Source organism: Dasypus novemcinctus, chromosome 12 (assembly GCF_030445035.2).
Source record: "Dasypus novemcinctus isolate mDasNov1 chromosome 12, mDasNov1.1.hap2, whole genome shotgun sequence".
NCBI lineage: Eukaryota > Metazoa > Chordata > Mammalia > Cingulata > Dasypodidae > Dasypus > Dasypus novemcinctus.
In genome coordinates, this window is record NC_080684.1 from 91,566,339 (window position 1) to 91,592,935 (window position 26,597).

At 38.6% G+C, this 26,597-nt stretch overlaps 1 protein-coding gene and 1 pseudogene across 2 annotated transcripts in view; one reads left to right on the top strand and one right to left on the bottom strand.

Moving 5' to 3' along the window:
- CRY1 (cryptochrome circadian regulator 1) overlaps positions 1–26,597 on the bottom strand; it is a 140,398-nt gene that overhangs the window by 61,703 nt on the left and 52,098 nt on the right. The gene's annotated exons all lie outside the window — the stretch shown is intronic.
- On the top strand, positions 474–21,495 carry LOC139440209 (PDZ and LIM domain protein 7 pseudogene; annotated as a pseudogene).

Consider the following 26,597-nt stretch of genomic DNA (forward strand, 5'->3'; position numbering starts at 1 on the left):
TTGAGAATAGACTACTGAAAACTTTAAGAAAGAGTGCTAAAATGGGAAAGGGCTCCTTTAAGTATGCTTGGATCTAAGATAAAGGCAAAAAGTGAGCATGGTATCACCACCTTCCTGTGGAAATTTGAGACCAGCAAGTATTATGTGACCATCATTGATGCCCCAGGACACAGAGTTCTACAGCCAGAAGAGAAATGAGGAAATTGTTAAGTCAGCAACTACATTAAGAAAATTGGCTACAATCCCAACACATTGTATCAATTTCTGGTTGGAATGGCGACAACATGCCGGTGCCAAGAGCTAAACATGCCTTAGTTCAAGCCATGGAAAATCAGCCGTAAGAATGGCAATCCAAGTGGAACCAAGCGACTGAAGCTCTGAATTGCATCTGGTCCCTTAAAGACGTCTACAAATTGGTAATATTGGTACTGTCCCTGTGTGCCTAATAGAGACTTGGTGTTCTCAAATTAGGCATGGTGGTTACCCTTGCTCCACTGAACATTACAAATGAAGTAAAGTTTGTTGAAATGCACCATGAAGCTTTGAGTCAAGCTCTTCCTGGAGACAATGTGAGCTTCAATGTCAAGAATATGTCTGTAAAAGATGTTCATCATGGTAACAGCTGATGACAGCCTAAATGACCCACCGATGGAATCAGCTGGCTTCACTGCTCAGGTGATTATCTTGAACAATTCATGCCAAGTGAATGCTAGTTATTCACCCATAATGGATTTTCACATAGATCACACTGCTTTCAAGTTTGTTCAGCTGAAGAAGAAAACTGATTGCTGTTCTGGTAAGAAGCTCGAAGATGGCTCCCAATTTTTTGGAATCCGGTGATGCTACCATCATTGATATGGTTCCTGGCAAGCATATGTGTGTTGAAAGCTTCTCTATTCAGTGGTGGAAGATGGTCTCAGAACCTTTGGCATTTCCGTATAATACTAAAAGACTGGTTGGGAAACGGACTTGGCCCAGTGGTTAGGGCGTCCGTCTACCACATGGGAGGTCCACGGTTCAAACCCTGGGCCTCCTTGACCCGTGTGGAGCTGGCCCATGCGCAGTGCTGATGTGTGCAAGGAGTGCTGTGCCACACAGGGGTGTCCCCCGTGTAGGGGAGCCCTACGCGCAAGGAGTGCACCCGTAAGGAGAGCCGCTCAGCGCGAAAGAAAGTGCAGCCTGCCCAGGAATGGCGCCGCCCACACTTCCCGTGCAGCTGACGGACAACAGAAGCAGACAAAGAAATAAGACGCAGCAAATAGACACAGAGAACAGACAACCGGGGGAGAGGGGGAATTAAATAAATAAATAAATCTTAAAAAAAAAAAAATAAAAGACTGGTTAATGATAACAATGCACTGTAAAACCTTCAGAAGGAAAGGAATGTTTTGTGGACCATTTGCTTATTTTATGTGGCAGTTTTAAGTTATTATAAATGGCAACAACTTGGCTAAAAATCTGTCCAGGAATTTTGAGACCCATTAAAACAAAGTTTAGTGAGGGAAAAAAAATCAATAAAAAAATAACACACACGAACAAGAATTTAATCTTAGTTGCAGAATGAAAAGGCATGATTATACAGTGAAAATGACTAGGAATTTTCCAGCACTGACGAAAGATAGCAATCTATAAACTCAAGATGATTAGTAAATCATAAACAGGGTAAGAACAAGAGAGATATATGGGATGGAGTAGAAGGAGGGGTGGGAGTGGGTAAAGGGGAGAAGTGAAGAAAGAAATAAAAAATAGAAACGGGTAGCCAGACAAAGAGGGCTAGAGGGTGAGAGGGCAAGATAGATATAGAATCTATATCTAGACACATCAAATTGAAAATGCACAAAATCAAAGACAAAATAGATAATCAACAAAAAGCAAATAGAGAACATCATACTCAACAACTGGAGAATGCTTATTCTTTTCAAGAACACACGGAAGTTATGAAACATGACATTGTACTATACCATAATACTCTAATCAACAAATTTAAAGGGATTAGTATCATTCATGCAGTTTGAAATCATAAAACATTTCTAAACAACTTATGGGACTAAGAACATCATAATGAATTTTAGAAAATACTGATAATGAAAACACTATATCTACAAGTTGTAGAATGCAACTAAAGTGGTACTTAGAAGGAAATGCATAGGTTTAAAGACTTGCAAGTTAGAAAATTAGAAAAATCATAAAAAAGTAGAAATAAAAAAGAACAGATGTTAGTGAAAATAGAACATATATAATAGAAGCAACAAAGTCAAATTTCACTTTAAAAAGAAAGTAATATAAACTTCTGATGAGATTAATTTAAAAATGAGAAGGCAAGAGACAACCAGCAAGATGGCAGTGGAGTAAGGAGCTCCTAGAGTCAGCTCCTGCTACAGGGCAGTTAATAGATACCCAGAGTTCTCTGGAGCTAGCTGAAGCATCTGTTTGAGGGCTTCAGGAGGCCAGAAGAGCATCCTGCCACAGCCTTGAAGGAATGGAAGGAGAGGGCCCATCTGCAGAGAAGAGTCATAAGTAGAGTGCTCCATGCCCCCGGAGGTTGGTGCCCATCCTCCACTGGAGGCACAAACCGCCTCAGGAGCTGTTCCATGGCTGGAAATGAAAGCTCCACTTCTCCAAAACAGGGGAGGAAGAGATGGCTGAGCACCAATGTCAGTTACTTATGAGTAAATTCAGCGGGCTAAATTATCATCACGAGAACAGCTAAAGTTTGAGCCTGTCCGAGTCAGAAAGAGGCCGGGAGCCACCATCTTAACTCTGTGCCTGGAATGAGGAGAAGTGGGGTGGACTGAAAATCCCAGTGCTGGTGGGGACTGGCTTCTTTCCATCAAGGTCAGAATGAAGCTCTAGCCTAAACCCCTGCACCACCTTCAGCAGGGAGGAAGCTGCGGAGACCTGTGCCAGCCTCTCTCAGAAATTACCAGCCAAACTGCAGAGGCCAGTGATCACCTTCAACTGTTGGTGAAAGCTGCCCCAGGAGCTATTCTGTGGCTAGAGTTGGAAACTCCATGTCCCAAAAACAGGGGAGGAGGAGATGGCTGGCTGCCGATTTTGGCTACTGATTAGTAGGCTCGGTTGCCTGAGGTATAATCCTAGAACAGCAGAGATGTGAAACTGTCCAAGTTGGAAAGAGGCCAGTGTCCGCCATTTTGACTCTGCCCCCAGCCTGAGGGGAAGCTGGGCTCATCGAAAATCATAGTGACGAACCAGTTTCTTTCACCCAGATCAGTCTGCAGCCCTAGGCTAGCCTTCAGCCCCACCTCTGGCAGGGAGGAGACTGGCAAACCTTTCACCACCCTATCCAGGTAACTTCAGGTACCTTTGGCTGCCACGAACTGAATAATAGGAAGTATACCTGGGCAACTGCGGCCATCTTGGACCTGCACTGCATAGCCTGCTGCCCACACCCACAGCTCAATCCCCACCCTAAACAGGGGAGAAAAGGGTGTGAAGCTTCATCAGTCTTTGTGCAACTACAGTCTAGGCCTGCACGACTTGAATTATTCTACACAACTGTGACTGTCCCTACCTCTGGCAAAGGAGAAAGTTGGGAGAAGCTTCATCAGTCCCAGGGGCAATGAGGCCAGCTTGAGCCTCCGAAGTTTACAGCACCAATTACATCCTTGGCTCCTATTGCACAACCAGCAAGAGAGAAAGTACAGGAAGCCTTAAACTAAACAGAAAAACTGCACCCAAAATAAATAATCTAGTAATCCAGATGCAAAGACACCAACAAAAAATTACAAACCACACCAAGAAACAGGAAGATATGGCCCCGTTAAAGGAACAAGATAAGTCTCCAGATGACATAAAGGAGTTGAGACAACTAATCATAGATGTTCAAACAAATCTCCTTAATAAATTCAGTGAAATGGCTAAGGAGATTAAGGATATTAAGAAGATACTGGATAAGCACAAAGAAGAATTTGAAAGTATACATAGAAAAATAGCAGATCTTATGGGAATGAAAGGTACAATAAATGAAATAAAAAATACACTGGCATTATATAATAGCAGATTTGAGGAGGGAGAAGAAAGGACTGGTGAGCTTGAAGAAATGGCTTCTGAAAGTAAACATACAAAAGAACAGCTGAAAAAGAGAATGGAAAAAATTGAAGTCTCAGGGAACTAAATGATAGCAAAAGGCATGCAAACATATGTGTCATGGGTGTCCCAGAAGGAGAAGGGAAGGGAAAAGGGGCAGAAGGAATGTTTGAAGAAATATTGGTAGAAAATTTCCCAACCCTATTGAAGGACGTAGATATCCGTGACCAAGAAGCACAATGTACTCCCATCTGAAAAAATCCGAATAGACCAACTCTGAGACACATACTAATCAGAATGTCAAATGCCAAAGACAAAGAGAGAATTCTGAGAACAGCAAGAGAAAAGCAAGGCATAACATATAAGGGATTCCCAAAAAGATAAAGTGCTGATTTCTTACCAGAAACAATGGAGGCAAGAAGACAGTGGTCTGATATATTTAAGATACCACAAGAGAAAAACTTCCAGCCAAGAATCTTATATCCAGCAAGGCTGTCTTTCAAAAATGAGAGTGAGATTAGAATATTCACAGATAAACAAAAACTAAGAGAACTTCTAAGCAAGAGATCAGATTTTCAGGAAATACTAAAGGGTGTGCTAGAGCCTGAAAAAAAAAGACAGAAGAAAGAGGCCTGGAAGAGAGTCTACAAATGAAGATTATATCAATAAAAGTAACAAAGTGTCAAGAGTGGTGAAAATAAAATATGACAGATAAAACTCAAATAGACGGGAATAAACTTGATCAACGAGGTGGGTGCACTTATACTCAAAGGGCTGAAACTCAAACAATGTTAGAAGTTTTTAAAGGCCTAAATAATGGGAAGAGCATTCCATACTCATGGATTGGAAGACTAGGTATCATTGAACTGTCAGTTCTACTCAGACTGATATGCAGAGTCAATGCAATCCTGATAAAAATTCTACCAGCATTTAAAAAAAAATTGAAAACAAAATTATCAAATTTGTTTGGAATGGTAGAGGTCCTGAATAGCCAGAAACATCATAAAAAGGAAAAGCAAACCCTCATCTCTGGATTTTAAATCATATTACCTAGGTTTAGTGGTAAAAAAAGCATGGTACTGTCATAAAGACAGACACATAGACCAATGGAACCAAATTGATGGTTCAGAAACAGACCCTCACATGCATGGTCAAGTGATTTTTGAATAGCCTGTCAAACCCACACAATTCAACTCGGGCAGAACAGTCCATTTGGCAGGGTGGTGCTGGGAGAAATGAAAGTCCATAGCGGGGGTGTGGGGGTGTGGGGGGGTGCCTGTCTCACACCTTATCCAGAAGTTGACTCAAAATGGATAGAAAACCTAAGGATAAAAGCAGGAACCAAGGACTTCTGGAGGAGACTGTGGGAAAATATCTTCAGGACCTGGTGGTAGGTGGTGGATTCTTAAAGGAGATAAGAGGAGGACTGAGATGAACTACTGATGTTTAATGTATGTAGAAGTTTTAAAAGTGTCGAAATGTATAGAGTGGATGGTAACAAATAGAAACAGCTCATTTACAAATAGGGATGTGGCTGAAAATGGTAGTCTAGGGATATAAATGCCAATTAACAAAATACTGGAGAACAATCTAGGAACTGAATAGCACAGTAAACCAAAAATTGGATGAGAATTGTGGTTGATGGTACAGATGCAGTAGTGTCCTTTGTGAGCATGAGTAAACGTATATCACTACTGCAGGGTGTTGGGAACACATGGGAAAAATACAACTGGAGTGACCTATGGACTGTGGTTAGCAGTAATAACATAATATTCTAGCATCTATGTGAAAGATGTACTATGTTGATAATGAGGCAGTATGGAAAATGTGAGCCAAATGTACACTATGGACATGGTAACAATTAGATGATATTATCTTATCTGCAACAAATGTTCCACCAGTGCAGTGTGTTGACAGAGGAGTACTGTCTGGGAATTCTGCACATGCACATGATTGTTTTTATAAGTTTATAACTTCTGTCATAAAAAAATATATTCAAAAACAGTAATAGGGTGGGTTGGGGAAAAACACACCAAATATAAGATAAGGACAATAATTAGTAGTAAGATTTTGACAATATTCTGTCATAATTTGTAACAAACATCTCATGACAATTCAAGGTTTTGATGGAGGGGTGATATATGGGACTCTTGTATGATGTTATACATGTTTGCTTTGTAAGTTCACAACTTTTACTATACACTTAATTGTTTATGTATGTTCATATATAAATGATATAAAGATAATAATAGGGAGGGTTGGGGGAAAAATACTTTGGTTAGTAGCAATATTTTGACAATGCTCCTTAATTATTAGTTAAAAAGGTTTAACAACAATGCAAGGTGTTGGTGGTAGGGTGAGTTATGAGGGCATTGTATGGTGTTATATATGTTTGTTTTTTAAGTTCGCAACTATTGTTATGCACTTATTGTTTATGTATGTTTGTGTGTGGGTGATATGTTTTAATAAATTAATTTTTAAAAATGAGGAGGCAAAATAAATCAGACTATAAAAGAACTATCTCTGATATTGCAGGGATTAAACAGATAAGGTAGTATGAACAATTTTATAATGATAAATTTGAAAACTTAGATAAAATGGATGAATTGCTTACCAAAACTGACAAGAAGAGATAAAAAATTTACCAAAATTAACTCAAGTACAAAAAAAGAGCATGCGTGGTCCTACAATTAATGAAAACTGAATTGGTAGTTTAAAATCTTAAAAGAAAAATGCAAGAGCCAGTCAGCTTTCTAAAGATGATTCTACCAAACATTCAAGGAATAAATAATTCTAATTTAACACAATCTCATCCAGAGGATAAAGAAATGAGGAATACTACTCAAATCATTTCGAGGTTAGATTTACCAAGACACTAAAATTAGCAAAGGACAATACAAAAGAAAATTACAAGCTGATCTCACTATGGACTATAATTTGCTATATGATTTTATGTTAGCAAAGCAAATCTAGCAATGTGTAAAAAATGTACTTAATGATCAAGTTGGGTTTATTCTCAGGAAGGCAGGTAATGTAATATTAAAAAATAGGTTAGTGTAATTCACCTCCTTCACAGAATAAAGGAGAAAAAATCATATGACTATTTCAACAGATGCAAAAAGTGTAGGCCCTAAAATTCAATTTCCATTTAACCTCAATAAACTAAGAACAGAAGGGAACTTCCTTAATCTGAAAAAGGGCATCCATAAAAATACTTACAGAAAAGATCATATTTAATGATAAAATGTTGAAAGCATTTTTGTTTTCATTACCTAGACTGCTGTAAGCAGATACCATAAAATGAGTTAGATTAAACAATGAGGATTTATTACCTTAAGTTTGAGGTTGAGAAAATGTCCAACTTAAGGCATCATCAAGTCAATGCCTTCTTCCTGATGACTGGCTGCCACCAGTCCTGGTCTACTCTGTCACGTGGCAAGGAATATGGCAGCTTCTGCTGGTCTCCCACTGTCTCTTCCCAATTTCGCTACTTTCAGCTCTTGCTTCCATAGCTTTTTTTTTTTTTGGTCTGTATTTCATGATCTTATAAAGGATTCTAGTAAGAAGATTAAGACCCATTCATATTTAGGTGGGACACATTTTAATCGAAACAGCCTCATCAATAGGTCCTACTTAAAATGGGTCCACACCCACGGGAACTGATTTAAGAACATGTTTTTCTGAGGTAATTACAGTTTGAAACCACCACACACTTCCTTTAAGACTAGAAAGAAAACAAGATACCTGATTATCACCATGCCTATTCAATCTGTACTAGAAGGTTTAACCAGTATTAGTAACAGAAAAATAAGAAATAAAAGGTGGAAAAGGAAGAGACAAAACTAGAATCAGGTGACTATTGGTATATTTAAAAAGAAATATATAGATTTGGGTAGGAATTCTGAAAGATGGCATCTGAGTAAGTAGGCAGAGTACAAACTCTATACAAAACAGGAAGAACAAAAAGCTGTTCAAGTAACCTGATTTGGGGATCTGTAGACCGGGAGATTGCTGCACATGCCCCAGGAGAGTGAGGGACAGAGAGATGAAGTCAAAGAGAAAAGCATGTGCTACTAAACCTATGACAAGAAACAGCACCCATGCCCTACCCTGAAGGTAAACAGCCTAGATAAAACCAGTGGCTCACTGCAGCCAGCTGAGGGGGAACAGAAGTTCATCCCAGGGCAGAAAGAGGTAAGGTGCAGTAAAGGGTTGGGAGTGGTTTTTCTTCAGTGAATTTGGTCAGCAGATCTTGCTTTGAATCTCGACTCTGGACAAACCAGTATCATTGGCAAGTGGAGGTTGAAAGAGTTACCTCCATGGAAAGATGTGCTAACAAACAGTATCTGCTGCAGGCTGGGAAACTGCTAGGAGAAAAACTGCTTTTAGGTGTCTCTACCCAAGCCTCTGCGGGTAGATCTGAGCCCCATTAGTGAGTCCCTGTCCCTACTGTGATGATAAAACTGGGCAATTTTAAAGATTTAGAGGTAGTTGAACCAAAAATGAAAGAACCACCCTGAAACAGAAGCACTATACAAGACAGAGAAATTGACAAACATATTCAAATGCCTAGATATCAGCAAAAAATTACAAGTCATACTAAAAAAAGGAAGAGATGACCCAGTTAAGGGAGCAAACAAAAACCCTGGCAAGACACAAGATTTAAGAAAATCAATCAATGGTAATCACACCAATCGCCTAAATCAATTCAAGAGTTGAAGGAAAATATGACTAAAAGAGTTATAGTATATTAAGAAGTCCCTAGATGAACATAAAGAATAATTTGAAAGTCTGTAAAGAAAAGTAGCAGAGCTTATGGGAAAGAAAGACACAATGGATGAGATTAAAAATACACCACACCAGGGAGCCAAGAGTGCCTACAACTGCAAGCAGGAGAACGGCGTGCATCATCCATGTGGAATCTAGGCACCCTCTCGATATAGAGGTGGAGTGGACATAACCATCCCAAGGCCCACAGAATGGAGGAATAGAGTATGGATTAGAGTGGATTTACTGATATTCTATTCTGGAACTATTGTGATTAGTAATGGAAGTAAATGTAGCATTGATGTGGAGAAAGAAGCCACGGTAGCTGCTGAGGGTAGGGAGTGGGAAGAGGGATGTGATGTGGGGGCATTTTCAGGACTTGGAGTTGTCCTGGGGTGGTACTTCAGGGACAGTTACTGGACACTGTATGTCCTCCCATGGCCCACTTGGTGGACTGGGGGAAGAGTATAAATTATAGTGTGAACCACTGACCATGTGGTTCATCAGTGCTCAGAGATGTACTCACCAAGTGCAATGAATGTCCCATGAAGAGGAGGAAGTTGTTGTGGGAGGAGTGGGGTAAGGGGGGTGGGGTAAGACCAAAAAAAATACATTACCAGAATTCTAGGAAGATGGCAGATTGGAAAGACAAGGAACTCTATTCTCTTTCAGAAAAACAGCAAAAGACAGGCTGAAACAGCCTGGAAAAAATTCTTCTAGGGTTTAGGACACCAGGTGAAGGCTGGACAATGCCCAGAATAGACAGGGTCAAAGGAGAAGAGATGCGATAACAAAATGAGGAGTTAAAACCAAAGGGAGCTCCAGAGATTCACTGCCCCAGGAAAGGGGAAAGAGAGGGACAGAGCCTAAAACTGGCTCACCTTCTGACCCACAAATTTGGTCTGCTGTGTCCCGCAAGCCCTTCCAGGCCAGGTAGGGCGACACCATGGCTTGCCTTGGTAACCAGCTCTGGACTATAGAATTCTGGGACTAAAGAGATTCAACCCTCCCAATCTCCATCTCTACTAACTGGGACTGACTGATGAGGACTCGGAGTGGAATTATTTCCTACCCAGGAAAATGGAGGGGGCTGCCAGAGAAGACTGGAGAACTGTCTCTGAGAAAGTTTGAATTACAACGTTCTTAGCCTCCAGGCAGGAACCTCTATCACATCGATCCTGTCCATGTTGCAACAAACAGACTCTGATGAGAGGGCTGCCAAAGAGCGCCGTGTACTGGCAGACCAAGGAAGTGCAGAAAGAAAATTAAAAGTAAATACATATAATAAAAGAGGCTTATTCAGGCCATGATAGCCTCCTTTCCCCAATGCCCTAGGAAGCAGGTCTGCAACCCATTACTGGGTCCAGAGCCCAGTTTTGAGCAACTAACAGAGACAATCCTAAAGACCCAGGTTCAATCAAGAATCAAAGAACAGCAGTAACACATAGTCTCCTGCCACTAAATCCCTATGAAAGAGAGAGAAATTGAGCATGTGAGTAAACCACCACCCTAATCAGATACCTAGACATCAGAAAAAATTAGAAGCCATACTAAGAAATGGAAGAAATGGCCTAGGAAAAGGAATATATCAAAGTCCCCAAAGAGACACAGAATTTGAGACAACTAATTAACAAGATGCACACAAACTTCCAAAATGAAATTAATGAGTTGGAAAGCAATAAGGCTAACGAGACAAATGACATCAAGAAGATACTGAGTGAGCACAAAGAAGAATATGAAATCCTGAACAGAAAGTAACAGAGCTTATGGGAATGAAAAACACAATAGGTTAGGTCAAAAACACATTAAAAGCATAGAAGAGCAGACTCAAAATGAAAGAAGAAATAATAAGGGATACCAAAGACAGAACAGTGAAATTGAAGAGCTAAAAGAACAGAGTGAAAAAAGAATGGGAAAAATTGAGCAGGGGTGGGAGCTGAATGACAACACAAAACCCAAGAACATATGTGTCATGGGAGTTCAAGAAGAAGAGAAGGAGAGGGGGCAGAAAAAGTATTTGAGGAATAATAGCCAAAAACTTCCCAACTCTCATGAAAGAAATGAATTTACATGTCCAAGAAGCACAGTATACCCCAATCAGAATGAATACAAATAGACCTACTCTAATACATACTGCTCAGAATGTCAAATGTCAAAGATAGAGAAAAAATTCTGAAGGCAGCAAGAGAGAAGCAAACCATCACATACAAGGGACACCCTGTTAAGATTTACAGTGGATTTCTTATCAGAAACCATGGAGGCAAGAAGACAGTAGTATGATACAATTAGGATACTGAAAAAGTGCCAGCTGAGATTTCTTTATCCAGCAAAATTTATACTCACATGAAAGTGGGTATAAAATATTCACAAACAGAAATGAAGAGAGTTCATATAGAAGAATCTACCTTTGCAGGAAAAACTAAAAGAGGCCTTAGCGTGTGAAAGAAAATGACAGGAGAGAAAGGCTTGGAGAGGAGTATAAAAGAAAGAATAGCAGAAAGGTTAACCAAAAGAGTAAAGACAGACAAAAATAGGATATGACATATGAAAACCAAAGAGTAAAGTGGTGGAAGTAAGCAATGCATGTATAGTAATAATCACTGAATGTGAATGGATTAAACACCCCAATCTAAAGATATATGCTGACAGAATGGATAAAACAAAAACATGAGCCAGCCATATATTGCTTACAAGAGTCTCACCTTCGTCCCAGGGATAGAAACCAGACAAAAATGAAAGGCTGGAAAAAGATACTCTATAAAAATAGTAACCAAAAAAGAACAAGGGTAGCTGTACTAATATTGAACAAAACAGACTTTAAATGCAAAAAAGTTTTGAGAGATACAGAAGGTCATTATATATTAACAAAAGGGACAATCCACCAGGAAGATATAACCATCATAAATATCTGTGCATCTAACCAGGGTGCCCCAAAATACATGAGAAAAACTCTGCCAAAACAGAAGGGAAAAACAGACATCTTTACAATAATTGTTGGAGACTTGAACACACCACTCACATCATTAGACAGAACAACCAGATAGAAGATCAACAATAAAAGAGAGAACTTGAATTATATGATAAATGAATTATACCTAAAAGACACGAACAGAATGTTGTATCTAAACTAGCAGGCTTTACATTCTTCTCAAGTGCCCATGGATCTTTATCCAAGAGAGACCATGTGTTAGGGGATAGTGCAGCTCTCAACAAATATAAAAAGACTGAAATTATACAAAGCACCTACCCAGATCATAATGAAACGGGAAATCAATAAAAGAGATACATTCACAAACGTGTGGAGGCTAAACAACATACTCCTAAATAATCAGTGGGTCTAGGAGAAACTGCAAGTGAAATCAGTAAGTATATTGAGACAAATGAAAACAAGAACATAACTTATCAAAACTTATGGGATACAGCGGAGGCAGTCTTGACAGGGAAATTTATAGCCCTAAATCCCTGTATTAAAAAAGAAGAGCTAAACACAAAGATTTAACTGAATAACTGGAGAAACTAGAAAAGTACAGCAAACCAACCCCAACACACGTAGAAAGACAGAAATAATAAAAATCTGAGCAGAAATAAATGAGAAAAAGTAGAGAAAATCAACAAAACTAAAAGCATTTTCTTTGAGAAGATCAATAAAATGGACAAACCCCTGGCAAGACTAACAAAGGAAAAAAAGAGAGAAGATGGAAATAAATACAATCAGAAATGATTGGGGAAAGGATCAAAAGAGGATATTATATGCCAAGAAACTAGAAAACCTAGATGAAATGGACAAATTTCTAAAAATGCACAAACAACCTACACTGATGCTACAAGAAATAGAAGAATTTAATAAACCAACCACATTTAAAAAGATGGAATTTGTTATAAAAAATCACCCAACAAGAAGAAGAGATGTGATGTGGGGGCATTTTCAGGACTTGGAGCTGTCCTGGGTGGTACTGCAGGGACAGTTACTGGACATTGTATGTCCTCCCATGGCCCACTGGGTGGACTGGGGGAGAGTGTAAACTATAAAGTGGACCATTGGCCATGTGGAGATGTATTCACCAAGTGCAATGAATATCCCATGATGAAGGAGGTGGTTGTTATGGGAGGAGCGTGGTGAGGGGGTGGGGGGTATATGGGGACCTCATGTTTTTTTATGTAACATTAAAATAAATAATGACAACCCCCGCCCCCCCCAAAAAAAAGATATAGAGTGACAGTGATGAATAATACCCATCCCAAAAAACAGTATCTGCAAATGCAAGAAAGACACTTCCAACCATCTTCCCCATGGTATCTAAGCCCCCTCTCAATCATAAGCAGAGTGGGTTATCACCATCCCCAAATCCTCGAGATTGAGGAATGAACAAATCTATGTGGGGAATGCAACTATGGACCAAAGAAAGCTTATTTTTCTAGCAATGGAAAAACTTGTAACATTGCTATAAAGACAGTGGTCACCAGGGGTTCTGAGGGAAGGGAGAAGGAAGATTATGTGTAATATGATGTATTTTTTGGACACTGGAACTGTTTTGCATGATATTACAATGATGGATACAGGCAATTATACATTTTGTCAAAACCTGTAAAATTGTGCAGTGCAAAGTGTAAATCATAACGTTAAGTATAGACCATGGTTAGTAGCAATACTTCAATATGTGTTCATCAATTGTAACAAATGTACCACACAAATGAAAGATATCATTAATGGGGAAAAGTGTGGGAGGGAAGGGGAATGAGGAATATGGGAATCCCCTATAATTTCATTGTAATATTTAGGTAATCTATTCTTTAAAAATAAAATTTTAAAAAGTACCTATGGGCAGTGCTGAGTGGAAAATTTACAGTGTTTAAGGCTGACATTAAAAAAGAAGAGGGAAGTGGACCTGACCCAGTGGTTAGGGTGTCCATCTACCACATCGGAGGTCTGCGGTTCAAACCCCAGGCCTCCTTGACCCGTGTGGAGCTGGCCCATGCACGGTGCTGATGCGCGCAGGGAGTGCCCTGCCATGCAGGGCTGTCCCCGGCGTGGGGGAGCACCACGCACAAGGAGTGTGCCCTATAAGGAGAGCCGCCCAGTGCGAAAGAGAGTGCAGCCTGCCCAGGAATGGCGCCGCACACACAGATGATGCAACAAAGGGAAACACAGATTCCCGTGCCGCTGACAACAACAGAAGCGGACAAGGAAGAACACCTAGCCAATAGACACAGAGAACAGACAACTGGGAGGGGGAGGGGGAGAGAAATAAATAAATCTTAAAAAAAAAAAAAGAGACGAAGAAAGGGCTAAAATCAAAGACTTAACTGCACACCTGGAGAAATGAAAAAAAGAACAGCAAACTCATCCCAAACCAAACCAATGGGAAGAAATAAATATCAGAGAGGAAATAAATGAAAATGAGAATGAAAAAATCAGTAGAGAAAATCAACAAACCGAAAGTTGGCTCTTTGAGAAGACCAACAAAATTGATAAAATGATAAAGATAAAAAGAGAAGATATAAATACAATCAGAAGTGAGAGAAGGGTACACATTACTACTGACCACACAGAAATGAGAGATAAAAGGATACTGTGAACACCTGTATGCCAACAAACCAGGCAACATAGACAAAATGGACAAATTCCTAGAAAAACACAATCCACACTGATTCTAGAAGAAATAGACCTCAACAAACCAATCACAAGTACAGACTGAAAATCATCATAAACCTCCCAACAAAGAAAAGTCCAGGACCATGTGGTTTCACAGGTGAATTCTAGAAATCATTCAGAGATATTCTAATACCAATCTTGTTCAAGCTCCTCCAAAACAGGGACAGGAAGGAACACTATCAAACTCATTTTCTGAAGCCAACATCACCCTAGTATCAAAAGTAGATAAAGATACTAAGAAAAAAAAAAACAAAACTGTAGACCAATATCTCTAATGAATACAAATGCAAAACTCTTCAACAAAATACTCAAACTGAATTCAAAAGCAAATTAAAAGAATTATACACCATGATCAAGTAGGTTTTATTCCAGTTATGAAATGGTGGTTCAACACACCAAAACAATTAGTGTAATAAACCACAGTAAAAGATTGAAGAAGAAAAATCAGAGATCCTCTCGATTAACACAGAGCAAGCATTTGACAAAATATAGCATCTGTTCTTGATAAAAACTCTCCAAAATGACAGTAATAGGATGCTTTCTCAACATGGCTAAGTGCATATATGAAAAACCCACAGCTAGCACTGCACTCAGTAAAAGACTGAAAGACTGAAAGCTTTCCTGCTGAGATGGGAAACAAGACAAGGATGCCCACTATATCACCACCATTATTCAACACTGTGCTAGAAATTGTGACTAGACCACTTAGTCTAGGCAAAAAAAAAAAAAGGGGGGGGGGACATCCAAATAGGAAAAGAAGAAGTAACGCTTTCACTATTCACTGATGATATGATCCTATTTTTAGGGAATCCTGAAAAATCCAGAACAAAGCTACTAGAACTAAGAGAGGAGTTAAAGTGATGGGAAATTGATTAATCTGCAAAAATCAGCAGCATTTTTATACACTACTGATGAGGAATCTGAGAAGAAAGTCAGAAATAAAATTACATTTATAATAGCAACTAAAAGAATAAAGTACTTAGGAGTAAGCTTAACCATAAGTTTATAAAAGACCTGCATTTAAAAAACTACAAAACATTGTTAAAAGAAGCCAAAGAACACCTAAATAATTGTAAGGACCTTCCATGTTTATGAGATGGAAGACTAAATATCGTTAAGATGTCAATTCTACCCAAATTGATTTACAGATTCAACGCAATCTCAACAAATACCAACAGCCTTTCTTGCAGAAATGTAAGTGTCAATTATAAAATTTACTTGGAAGGATAAGAGGTCCCAAATAGCCAAAAATGTCTTTAAAAAGAATTACAAAGTGAGTTGGGGGAAAAATACACCAAATGTAAGATAAGGAATATAGTTCATAGTAATATTTTGACAATGCCCTTGTATAGTTTGTAACAAATGTTTCACACCAATGCAAAGAGTTGATGGAAGGGTGATGTATGAGACCCCTGAGAGATGTTATGTATGTTTATTTTGTAAGTTCACAATCTTTACTAGACACTTATCATGTGTGTTCATGTATGAATAATATACTTCAATTTAAAAATGAAAAAAAATGAGAGGAAACTTCTAAACTTCATTAAGGAATAAAAAGAAGATAGCAATAATGTAAGAGATAGATGATATTACTGAATGGGAAAACTGAATATTGTCTGTCAATTCTCCCCCAGTTAAACTATAGTTTGATTTAATTCCTCTAAAATTCTTAATGGGATATTCTGAAACTTGAAAAGTGACTCTGGAGTAACAAAAAAATAAATAAAAAGAAGAAAAAAGAAAAGGGATTCTAAATTTCACTAGCAAATAAATGGAAAAAAAAATTTACAAAGTAGGAGGACTCTTGCTTCCTGACTTTAAAGCATATTACTTAGCTACAGTCTTAAAAACAGCATGGTAGGGAGCAAAGGTGGCTCAAGCAATTGAGCACCTCTCTCCCACATGTGAGGTCCCAGGTTCAGTTCCCTGTGCCTCCTACGGAGAAGACAAGCAGACACAGAGAGCACACAGTGAATGGACACAGAGGACAGTGAGTGCAAAACAATGAGGAAAAAACAAATAAATCTTTAAAAACAAAAAACCAAAAAAAACCCCAGCAGGGTACTAGCAAAAAGACTGACAGATTGACCAATGAAACCAAACTGAGAACTAAGAAATATACCCTCATATGTAAGGTCAAATGATTTTTGACAAGGCTGTCAAGTCCACCCAGATGGGCCAGAACAATCTATATTCAATGAATGGTGCTGGGAGAACTGGATATCCATACCCAAAAGAAAAAAAGTAGACTCCTATCTCACAGCTTATACAAAAATTAACTCAAAATGGATCAAGGGCCATAAATATAAAAGCTGGAAACTCTTGGAAGAAAATGCAGGGAAACACCTTCAAGTTCTTGTGGTAGGTGTTAGTTTCTTAAATATTATACCCAAAGTACAAGCAACAAAATAAAAAAATAGATAAATGGGACCTCCTCGAAATTAAACATTTGTTCTTCAAAAGACTCTGTCAAGAAAGTAAAACGCCTACTCAACAGAAGAAAATATTTGGAAACCGCTTATCAGTTAACGGTTTGATATCCATGTTATACAAAGAGATAATAACTCAACAATAAAAAGATGGGCAAAAGACTAAACAGACATTTCACCAAAGAGGAAATACAAATGGTCAAAAAGCACATGAAAAAATCTTCAACATCACTAGGTATTAGGGAAATGCAGATCAAAACTACAATGAGATATCATTTAACACATTATAGACTGGCCATTATAAAAATAAAAAAGCACAAACAGAAAACTACAAGTGATGGAAGATGATCTGGAGATACAGGAACACTCGGTGGGTATACAGAATAGTGTAGTCTCTGTGGAACACAGTTTGGCAGTACCTCAAGAAGCTGAATATAAAATTGCCATATGATCCAGCAATCCTGTTACTAGGAATACATTCAGAACTGAAAGGAAGTACATGAACTGACATTTGCACCCCGATGTTTGGAGCAACATTGTTCACAATTGCTAAATTATGGGACCAGCCCAAGTGTCCAACAACCAATGAATGGATTAACAAAAAGTGGTATATACATACAATGAAATATTATTCAGCTGTAAGAAGAAATGATATCGGATGCATATGACAACATGGATTAACCTTGAGGATATTATGCTAAGTGAAATAAGCCAGACATAAAAGGACAAATATTGTATGGTCTCATTAATATAAACTAAATACAAAAAGTTACCTCATGGAGGTAAACTCTAGAGTACAGGCTACTAGGAAATTGAATGTGGGTTGAAAATGGGAGCTGATGCCTAATATATGTAGAATTTTTAATAAGGTTTATTGTAAATGTGGAAATGAATAGTTGATGAAAATACATATTATAGTGAGTATAACTAACACTACTGATTTATAAATGAGATTGTGGTTGAAAGGGGTAGTCTGTGAACATAAATGTCAACTGAAATGTTTAACACAGTGATTATTGTGGCGGATTAAGACTGTAGTTAATAATATAAATATAAGAATGTTCTTTTACAAAGTGAAGAATATGGTGATACATGGGAAAATTACAACTAATGTAACTTATGGATATAGTTAATAGCAATATTTTAATATTTTTGCAGCAATGGCAAAGAAGATATATCAATTCTAAGAAACAACAATAGGGGTATAAGGGGGGCGTATGGGATTTTAATTTTTGGAGTAATGAAAATGTTCTAAAATATATTGAGGTTATGACAGCACAACTCTGTGATGAAAATGAGAGCCACTGAGTGTACACTTTGAATGGACTGCATAAAACATGGGGCTGTATAACAGAGGGAATCCGGTCATTGAAGATGGACTGTAGTTAACAAAATATGAGAATGTTCTCTTATGAACTGAAACAAATACATAATACTAAGACAGGGTGTTAATAATTGGATAGGTTGGGGGGGGGCGAAATACACCAAGTATAAGATATGGGCTATAGTTAGTAGTAATATATATATATTTTTAAAGATTTATTTTATTTTATTTTATTTATTTCTCTCCCCTTCCTCCGCCCCATCCAAACTGTCTGTTCTCTGTGTCCATTTTGCTGCGTGTTGTTTTTTTTGTCCGCTTCTGTTGTTGTCAGAGGCACGGGAATCTGTGTCTCTTTTTGTTGCGTCATCTTGCTGTGTCAGCTCTCCATGCGTGTGGCACCATTCCTGGGCAGGCTGCACTTTCTTTCACGCTGGGTGGCTCTCCTTATGGGGCACACTCCTTGTGTGTGTGGCTCCCCTAGGCGGGGGACACCCCTGTGTGGCACAGCACTCCTTGAGTGAGTCAGCACTGTGCGTGGGCCAGCTCCACACGGGTCAAGGAGGCACGGACCTCCCACATGGTAGACGGACGCCCTATCCACTGGGCCAAGTCTGCTTCCCAGTAGTAATATTTTCACGATGCTCTTTCACAGTTTGTAACAAATGTTTCACAACAATACAAGATGGTGATAGTGGAGTAACATATGGAAACCCTTTATGACATCCAAGTTTGTTTTGTAAGCTCAGAACATTTACTACACTTTTTGTTTATGTATGTTCATGTATGAATGATATATTTTAATAAAAATTTTTAAAATAAAAAATATATAAAAATTATGAAAATAATAAGGTTTAATAGGGTTAAAAATCATTTAACTTCTGGAATCAATTTATACTAATACAATCTATGTAATTTGTTTCCCTAATCTCAAAAAATCACACCAAGCTATTTATAATCTAGAACTCTTATTATTTCTTATATAATTTTAAAGAAACCAATGCATTGCAACTTTACCAGATTAGGCCAAAATCAAGTCGAAGATATATTGCTAGTGCTGAAGGAATTTACATACAACTAAATAAAATCTGTTTAACATGTATTCAAAATCATTCTTTTTTTTTTTTTTTTTAAAGATTTATTTATTTATTTAATTTCCCCCCCTCCCCTGGTTGTCTGTTCTTGGTGTCTATTTGCTGCGTCTTGTTTCTTTGTCCGCTTCTGTTGTCGTCAGCGGCACGGCACGGGAACTGTGGGCGTCGCCATTCCTGGGCAGGCTGCACTTTCTTTTCACGCTGGGCGGCTTTCCTCACGGGTGCACTCCTTGCGAGTGGAGCTCCCCCACGCGGGGGACACCCTGCGTGGCACGGCACTCCTTGCACGCATCAGCACTGCGCATGGCCAGCTCCACACGGGTCAAGGAGGCCCGGGGTTTGAACCGCGGACCTCCCATATGGTAGACGGACGCCCTAACCACTGGGCCAAAGTCCGTTTCCCTCAAAATCATTCTGTCTCAGAGCTATGTGTAAATATTTTTCTGTGAACAGTCCTATTTGAAATTTCTCTGCTCCACAAAAAGATTAATAATGCTGAAAAATTATTCTCCCCCTTTTTTTTTTGCCTATGACTTCTGTCTGAGGTTTAGCGAATGGTTAAGATCTTTCATAGGTTGACATTTCTGCAAAAAATGATCATTACATAATGTAATCTGTCCATATAGCCATTAAAAACATATTGAGAGAGCCTACTATGATGATAACAGCTACAAACATGTATAGTGTGTTTGAGACACTGCTCTAAGTACTTTGTATGTATACACAGCCCTTTGATATAGGTATTTCCTCCATTTACAAGAGGAAATTGAGGTATAGAGAGGTTAAGTAATTTTTCCAAGGATACACAAATAGTAAAATGGCAGAGCCAGGATTAAAAATTTTTTTTAAAAATTTCCCACCACACCTTTGTGGCTTGCTTGCTGTCTGCTTCTTTGTGTCCATTTGCTGCACGCTCTTCTGCGTTTTTGCTTGTCTCCTTTTTTTTGTTGTGCCACCTTGCTGAGTTGGCACTCCACAGCACTTGTGGGCCAGGTGGCACTCTGCAGCATGCAGGCGAGCCTGCCTTTACAAAGAGGCCCCAGGACACGAACCCAGGGCCTCCCATATGGTAGACGGGAGCCCAACTTGTTGAGCCACAGCCGCTTCCTACAGAGCCAGGATTTTAAACTCAGGCAGCCAGGCTCAGAGTCCAAGCTCTTTAACCACTATACTATATTTTAGTGGTTATAATTTCTATGAAGAAAACTCAAACAGTATAGAGGAATATTAGAGGGGGGATACAATTTTATATAGAGTAGTCATGGAAGGATTTATTGATTGATATTCTACAGCCCATTCAAAACCTCCCTTTGGAAGTCCTCTCAAACTTTCTTCTTCCATAATCTCCAAATCTCAGTAAATGATGGCTCCATTCTTCAAGTTACAGAGGCCAAAAAGTCATCTGCTGGGTCAGAACATAAAAGGCCGATCTCAACACTGATCCTAGGAGCTCCCAGCAGAGCAACATGCTGGAGGGGTGAGCTGGTGCAGGCACCACAGATTCCTTTCAAGGTGGTACTGGAGAGGTCAGCATCCTGGGGCTTCCAGCTACAGTGGGGCAAGGAGTTCAATGCCCCCTCTTCATCTCCCAACTCACTCAAGGAGGCAAAGCTGTGCAGGCTAGTGTGGTGGTGGACAACTGGGTGCTGAGCATCCACAGGGGAAGACAGGGGGCCTCGTGCATATTGAAGCCAAAACAAGATCCATGTCTGCAGGCAATGCTTCAGCTTGGGTTGCAGCAGGGCCCAGCCAGTTCAGAGCAAACTGGAGAACGCCCTGGCCCCCACCACAAACCCTGCATGGTATACCTTTGTACCTAGTGCCTCGCTCAACAAGATGGCCCTGCCCTTCAGGTTGCCTCCTCCCCACTTAATGACAATGGACAGCCACTCCGACTGCTGGTCCCAGATGCCAGCAAACAGCAGCTGATGGAAAGAACACAGAGGACTCAGTCTGGGACAGGCCAGTCTCATTCCTTCTGCATCCTTGGCCCACCTCACAGGCACTGAATTCATACAAGAACCCAATGAGGAGCACCTGAAAAAAACTGAGGGAATATACAGAGCCCAAGCTATACCTGACTACACAGGACTGGCACCACCAGTGCTCTGTCCATGTGCTCAACTTGCAAGCAGTGGCTCTCTCTGTGTTCCTTCCAGTAGGCATCGGGCCTGGCCCCTCTGACATTACCTTCCCTCTTTGCCCTGAGAGACCACTTTCTGCTGGGTCTGTGCTGGCTTGGGCATGGAAACATTCTTATTGCCGCCCCCTCCCTGCCCCCCCAACCCCCCACACACAAAGTCTTCTGTTTGGTCAGAACAGGATAGGCTTATACTGGGGTAACAAAAAACCCTTCCAAAAATCTGTGGCCTGAAACAGCATAAGTGTTTATCTTGCTCAAGAAGAGTCCACTGCAGCTCTGTGCTATCCAATGCAGTTATCCTCTAAAGTTCTATAATTTCAACACAAGGCCTCCATCATAGCACATGAAGAACTGGTGAAGCATACAGGGCTTTCCACTGCCTCAGCCAAGCACTTCCTCACACAAGTCATTGACCAGAACTAGTCACACGGCCTCACCAAACTACAAAGGGAGCTGGGAAATATCTCAAAGGCCAAGGTAAGAAAGGAAAATTAGTCATTGGTGAATACTAGTAATATCAATTATATCATCCTTGACTCCTTTTTCATCAGAGCCCACGTCTAAAACTCTAACAAACCTTATCAGCTTTACCTTCAAAATATATCCATAATGGGAAGCGGATGTGGCTAACTGACTGGGCTTCCATCTACCATATGGGAGGCCCTGGGTTTGCTTACCTGGGTCTCTGTGTGAGGGCAAGCTGGCCCATACAGAGAGCTGGGGCAGCAAGATGACACAACAAAGAGAGACAAGCAGACATAGAAGAATGCACAGCGAATGGACACAGAGAGCAGACAGCAAGCAAGCGGGGGGCGGGGGAGGGGAGGCAGGATAAATAAATCGTAAAATATATATATATGTGTTTATGTGTGTGTGTGTGTATATATATCCAGAATCCAACTACTTACTACTTTTACCTCTGACCAATCCTCCATCACGTCTCACGTAGATTACTGAATTAGCTTTCTCTCTGCTTTCACTGCTTCCATACTTAGCACCCTGTTCTCTAGTCTAGTTTCCCCCTAGGGGCCATGTAACTTTTCTGAACAAATTCTCAAATCACAAAAATCCTTAAAATGGACTTCTAGGTCCCACAGAATAAACCTGGGCAACCATTACTTCTCTGGCTCCATCTTCTACTACTCCCCCTACCCTTCACTCCCTTTGTTTTAGTCATACACTCTCCTTGGAATTCCTTTTGAATATGCCAGAAATGCTCTTATCTCACTGTCTTCTGCACAGGCTATTCTTTCCATCTGAAAAATACTTAACTCTTAATTCCCTCACATGATTCAAATCCTCAGTTTTCAGTTCTTTGATCAAATGTCCTCTTCTCAATGAAGCCCTCTCTGATCAATTTATTTAAAAATAACCTTCCCCCACTGCTGGCCCTTGGCATTTCTCATCCCCCTTCCTTGCTGTTTTTTTCTCTTTAGCATGTGCCGCCATCATACTACTCTAGTTTTATTTTACTTATGTGTTTACTACCTGTCCCTTACCTAAATGTAAGTGCCATAGAATAGGGTTTTTGTCTCTTTGTTCAGTGCATTCAATAATTTTTTTTTAATGAATGAAGATGACATGTGAACAGAGAAAGACAACTAAGGGAATGACTGTTCCATATGGATATCTGAGAAAAGAGAATGTCACGTAGAGAGTAAAGGCTCAGACACATGAGATCCTGTGCTTGCTTAAGGAAAAAAAAAAGATCAATATGCTTAGAGGTTAAGTAGTAAGGGGAAATAGTAAGGCCACTCAGGAGATTACTATACTTCTAATGGTCTAATAAGTGAGTTTTGAACTTGTTATGGACTTCAAATATATGCCATATATATTTGATTTCATATTTGAAAATGAGAAATGCCTCCTGACTTTATGAATGCTATATAATTACATGACAGAACGTTATATGCTTACAGACAGAAGTAAAAGAGGTGAAACTAAATGAATACAAGGTATTATCCCAACATTTCTTATTTGGTAAAAAGATTCATTTAGGTTCACACTAATTTTTACTATCTTTAGAGAAATTTGAAGGTTAGTAATCTTTGAAAACGTAAAGGTGCATATTTGGAAGTGCATTCTTTCATTTATAAACAAACATTTGGGCATCTACTTGGGAAACAAAAAATAAATCCAGAACTCCAGACTTTGGCAATGCCACATTTTACTGAGATTTATAGCTTTTGTTTGTGTCAGGCTGGTAAGATATGGGCAAATCCCTTTAATCAAAGTCCGAAGTGACTTACTTCTGCAATTCAGTGAGTATGCAGGCTGTTTTATTCATTTCACTCTAAGAGTGTTGCCCTTCAGGGCTACAACTTGAAGGCAGGGGTATTCTCCATGGCCCTTCTCTTTTGGCAAGCCCTGAACTGCAACTTTTTTTTCTTACTGCCTGATGATACTGATAAAAAACTCTGCTCAACTTATTAGCCACCATTTTAATTTTCAAAACTGACTTCTATCTTAAGGAAAAAGAAAAGCAGCATCAACTGTCAGTTTCAATTCTTTTAGCTTTCTTTTTCTTCTAGATCTTAGCATCACAAATACTTAACTGCATTTTTAACTTTCTGGTGACTTGAAAGAAATTAATATTTTGAAAGATCTTCCTAAAGTGAAGTTGGTCTAAAACAACCTAATCAGCCATTCCAGGAGCATAGGGGTCAACAAGAGATCAATGTGAGGGTGCAAAAGAAAAAGAGAAAAATGGATGAAGTGGGAAAAAATCCAATTAAAAGAACCATTAATATGGATGTGGCCTTCAATGATCTGAAAAAAGCAAGAAATATTTCTTAAATTCCAAAAAAAAGAGGGTTCCAGACGTACTATTGATCACAAATTTCAATTTCAGATGTCTGCATATCTGAAAATAAGAAATGTTCCACAATCTTACAGCTATTATATAATTATATGAAAAAAAGCAAAACAAAAACAGATTATGTTATTCATTATGTACTTAATGAATGAATAAATTAAGGGTACATATCCTTACTTTAACGAAAATTCACATTTAAGCCTATATTTAATTCTACTATTTTTACAGTCTTACTGTTTTTATGGTTTTATGATAAATTATTAGTGACTAATAAAATGTAGAAAAGCATGGCTGAAGCACTTTCATTCATCATTTCTTTCAATCATCATTTTGACATTTCCTTGAGTTACAAAAATAAATATAGAATTTTCAGTCTTTATGGCTTCCAAATTTTATGAAAATCAATTATTATGTTAATTAAAAGTTGTATTATTAAAGCTCCTGGAAGTAAGAAAACACAGAGGAGTTGATAAATCTTACCAGGAAGGGTCAAAAAGTTTCACAAAAATGGTATTTGATGTGGGTCTTTTACCAATACAGCATTATTTTACTTTGCTATATAAATTAACAGTGATGTTATATTAATATTAACAATATAAGTTTTTTTTAGCAGCATATGATGTTATAATCATCATATAACTTCTGGAAACAAATTACACTAGTACAAGTCTACATAACTTATACCACCCTCATTTAAAAAATCACAAAGTTATTTATAATCTGAGGCTCATAATAATCTTTATCTATTTTTAGAAAGCATCATATTGTGACCCCAAAACAATTAGCAAAATCAGGTAGATCTATTTTGAGACTTTGGGGATTTATATGGAATTAAATAAAATCTGTCAAATATTTATATACAGGCAAACTATCTTAGAGCTATATATAATGCTTTTCTCTAGACAACTCAAAAGAAATTTCTCAAAACTAGTTTTTAAATGCTGGAAACTATTTTTGAGATCTACATCCTAAATTGCATACAGCTATCCCAAGTTTGCCTAAAGCTCTTCCTAATAGTAACATGATAGGATTACAGAAAAAAGAAATAAGGAGAGCTATTGAAGGTGAACCACAGTATCCTGATGAAATTAGATTTGTTACTCTTTCCCAAAATGACAGTATCCCACTACAATATGTAATCATTTATTTACTGAATATTTATTGAGAACCTCTTATGTACTAGGTTCTGTACTAGACGTTAGGGAAATAGCAGTAACATTTGTGGAGACAGAATAATAAACAAAAAAGGAAAGAGATAATAAGTGAATAACACAAGGTGAAAAGGGAAATAGGAATTTCAGGGGGAAGGGAATGGAGAAAGCTACTCCCTTTATGTATAAAACTGTCAGGGAAATCCTCAATGGCAATGGAACATTTGTACTGAGATCTAAAAGAAAGTGAGGGAGCAAGCCTTGCTAGTAGAAAAATATTTAGTGCAGAGGGAAAAACAAGTGTACAACCCTGATGCAGAATACATACAGCATTTTTAAAAGAATACTAAAGAGGTTAATATGGCTGCAGCATAGAAATTGAAAGGCAGAGTGGTAGATTAGGTTAGAAAGTTATCAAGATCCAGTAATATCTCATGGACTACCCTAAGGACCTTTTGCTTTTTAATTTTTTAAAAAATTCTAGATGTAAGCCATTAGAGGATTATCTTATTGATAATTCAAAAGGATCCTAAGAGGCTGAAGGGGGTAAAAGGAAGAAACAAAGAAACAAAAAAATAAGAAACGGTAGATTTGAAAAAGAACAAAACAAAACCTTTCAATATGAAAGATATAACTGAAATGAACAATGGCTACAGCTAGAAAGAATTAATGACATTTATGAGCTTCATTTCTGTGAGGTCACTGGTAACGTCTTTCCTTTCATTTCTGATTTTATTTATTTGCGTCTTCTCTCTTTTTTTCAATGTCAGTCTAGATAAGGATTTGTAGATTTCATTGATCTCAAAGAACCAACTTTTAGTTCTGTTGATTCTCTCAATTATTATTTGTTCTCAATTTCATTTACTTCTGCTCTGATCTTTACTATTTCTTTCCTTTGGCTTGGTCTAGTATTAGTTTGCTATTCTTTTTCTAGTTCCTCCAGGCGTGGAGTTAGATCTTCAATTTTAGTTCTTTCTTCTTTTTTAATTTAAACATTGAGGGCTATAAATTCCCCTCTCAGCACTACCTTTATTGTGTCCCATAGGTTTTTTATTTTTATTTTTCCTTAAGATTTATTTATTTCTTCCCCCTCCCCCATCCCCCTTGTTTTTGCACTTGCTGTCTACTCTGTGTCCATGCAGCACCGGAAACCAATCCTGGGATCTTCCAAAGTGAG